The sequence below is a fragment of the Manis javanica genome, chromosome 14, assembly GCF_040802235.1.
Source record: "Manis javanica isolate MJ-LG chromosome 14, MJ_LKY, whole genome shotgun sequence".
Lineage (NCBI taxonomy): Eukaryota > Metazoa > Chordata > Mammalia > Pholidota > Manidae > Manis > Manis javanica.
In genome coordinates, this window is record NC_133169.1 from 55,661,332 (window position 1) to 55,664,801 (window position 3,470).

At 43.8% G+C, this 3,470-nt stretch overlaps 1 pseudogene; it reads right to left on the bottom strand.

Moving 5' to 3' along the window:
- Positions 1-505: 505 nt before the first annotated feature.
- LOC140845913 (spermine synthase pseudogene) lies at positions 506-1,635 on the bottom strand (annotated as a pseudogene).
- Positions 1,636-3,470: the final 1,835 nt, after the last annotated feature.

Genomic DNA, 3,470 nt, shown 5'->3' on the forward strand with positions numbered 1-3,470 from the left:
CTCACTGATTACCTAGTGTATTTAACTATTTTATTTATTTACCTTATTTGTAATTTTAATTGAAACATTGCTATTCATTTTTTTAAAACTTTCTTATAAGCACCAAATTTTAATATCTAAGTCAATTTTTGGGGGGAAAGAAACACCATCAAGAATGTTCCTCCAGAACAAGACGACGATGTTCGTTCCTCCACACCACCATATTCAAAGCCTACTGAAACAAAAAGAAGCCCACACAGAAAAAAAAAAGGTAACAGAAATCACATTCTAGGGGTTCAGTGCGTTTAGCAGCCTTCGCTGTGCTGTCTAATCATCCTTCAGCTGACTTTCAAAAAAATCACACCCTAGCTAATCAAAATATATATTTTCCACTTGATTTCATTAAATTAAAAATAATCCATTAAAAAATAAATCTTGAAGGCATTCATAATCAGTGGCACAGCTTGTTGTGATGTCAGGTACAGCTATTTGAAGGTCAGGAAGGCTATTTGAAGCACACGTGATTAGGGGCCATTAATCTTCAGGGTTTAGCTTTCTTCCAGACAGTGTAAAATACCCACAATTAAAAGTATGAAGGGACACAGACGATTTCCTTCGAGAATTCCACAGGACAATACAGGCACCCGAGCTGTTCTTCATAGAACGACAGGGCTCAAATTGACACAGTTTCCCTGTCAATTTGGGAATATTTCCCATCCTGTTTCAGGACTTTAATTGACAGGTTAAGAATGAGCCTGAGAAACTCCCATCTGGAATCTTCTTTAGGAGATGTGGAGATTGGAACAGCGGTCAAATCATTAATCACGTAATCAAACTCTCTCCCTTCTCTGGTGTACCTCTTCAGTACTGGAATACGGTCTTCTACGAGAACCTGATAGCAGTCTCCTTTAAGATTGTCTAACACATCACCACACGTTTACATCCATCAATCACCATTTGGTCAATCTCTACCATAGTGACCATCTTTGGTTTCAGTTTGACTATTTCACATAATATGCCCCCATCTCCACCTCCCAGAATCAGCACATCTTTGCCAGTGTAATGTTCTCTGCCACTGCCCATGATGGCCCGGGTGTACGCCACGTCGCTCTCCGCCAGATTAACATCCCCACTAAGGATGAGAATATTCCCAAATTGCTTTGAGTGTAGAATTTTAATGTTCTGATAAGGTGAATCTTCATGGTACACCACTTCATCTATGTTGTATTCAACCAGGCGGCCATCAGCACTGGGCCAGTATCTGTCAATGGCCCCTCCTCGAACTATGGGCGGTAATCGCTTCACCCGCCCAGTACTGTCCTGACTCAATTCTTTCATTCTTTCTTCTACTTTGTTCAAAAGACTATTAACTTCTTTGCCTTGAGAATCACCATCGTAACTCTGCAGGTCCAGCAACACCAATCCATGTGGGTAAATTCTCAAGTTGACAAAGCTGCCATTTTTATTTATGTAGGTCGCTAAAGAGCCGTGGTCCTGCCAGGTATGTACCGACTCCATCATCCCCTGCTCCTGGAAAATGGACTGGAGGCCTTTTAGAATGGTCACACCGTCAACTCTGGCGCCGAGCATGAAGTCGAGCGGGCTGTGCCTTGCTGCTGCCATAGTGAGGGGAGGCCCTGTGCCATGCCTCGGGGAGGCAGCCCCAGGAGACGGGCGGGTGGGGGGTGGGGCCGCGCAGCGCTTAGGGCTGCGGCCAGCGGGCACTGCACCGCGCAGGGGCTGCCGGGAGCAGGAGGTGGGAGGGGCCGCCGGGCGCAGAAGATGGGAGGGGCCGCTGGCAGGAGGTGGGTGGGGTCCCCCCGGGAGCGACCGGGGCGCAGAGGTGTGCGGCGCCTCCCGGAGGGAGGGAGTGTGTTTAACTATTTTGAGAAAAGTTTCAGAATTCTATTAATTCTGAAAATCCAAATTAAAAATGTTGGAAGTGGCAGCCTCTGGGATGGAGACTTGAGAAGTACTTTAATCATTGTAAGTTGTATAACAATATTCAGTTCTTTCAATTATTGCCATTTATTACCTAATAAAAATTATAAATAGTAAGTACACATTTTTAAAAGAACTGAATGAGAACAACCACCACCACAAAATCCCAGTTAAGGCAAAAAGAAGACAGCTATTTTCCCTTTTTTTCTTAAATCTAACTTAATTTCAGAAAGACGACTTTGTTGCTCTGCTCTCAAATAAACATGATGTGTCGTCTTCTGGTATCATTGCTACTGTCCCCCATAGGGTATTTTGAATAGAAGAACATCAATTCTCACACAGAGAACAGCAGATTCTGCCGGGTAAGGATTGAAATGAAGTTTAGGCCTCCTTAAACAACTGCATCATGCTTTGCAGTGTGTATTTTCCTAAGAAGGAAGATAACATTTTCTTTATAAAAGCAAGACAAAACAGGCTATAAATTATACAATGTCCGTCTCCCGGTTCATAGGAACTACAATCCATCTGGAACCAAGTAGGAATGGAGCTGTATGAAGACTCTAAAGTCAGTGTAAATTAGAGAGAGAAGAGTATCTCCACCTTGGTGCACCCATCATTCTGGTCAATTCCTTTCTTGTACATCATATGCATGGCAGCCAACTGAATGGGCACCAGATACCCAGGATATTTTTGTATTTAGTCCCCAGTAAATAAAATTCAGTGGAAATAATAAGAACCATAGTGAAAATAGGTGACTTTGATCGATTTAGTTAAAATGCTATGGTGGAGTACAAATATCCCAGTGTGTGTGTAGTCCAAACCCAATGTCTGTAAAATCAGTGTGGTGGTAAGACCATACAGAGTTGGACTTATCCATGTGTTCAGAATGTGAATAACCTTTTCACCCCATGAAATCTGAATTCAAAGATGGTTAACCACAGAAGTGGGAATATCTTGGGTGGTCTGACTCTAGACGTTTGTTCTTAGTGTATTTGGCCCAAGCGCAAAACCACCAGGAGTCTGGCATGATGGATGGTGTTGTCCTAGAAGATGCCTGGGATGAAGCAGGTTGTTTTATGTCAGACATGGGTGGAGCAATTGTGGCAAGAAGCTTGTGGAGAGGTTCACCATGTGCCAGGTCATAACCGGCCTTTTCTCTGTGAGGACGTCATTAATACATGCCAGCCTCCTTCAAAAACTCTACTTTCCCCCTCTTCCTCCTACTAGGTACAAGTGGAAATCCAGGGTATTATATATAAACACACTAAGAGGAATCTGAAAGGCAGAGACAGGAAAGCAGACCAGCTAGAGACCTCGGGACCCCCCAAAAATGGCACAGGAGCCTTATATATCCCGGCCTGGGAGCTGAAGAGGGGGGCAACCCAGAAGCAACACTGAGTTCAGACAAGAAAAGCCCTGAGAAAAACTGCTCTCTGTAGACAAAGTGCCAGGAAATAGGTAGCATAGTAAGACAGAAGACTTTGTGATAATAACTGCTCTATCACAGCCAATGCCCCCCACAAAAACTGGTTCCATCCTTACCCCCACCC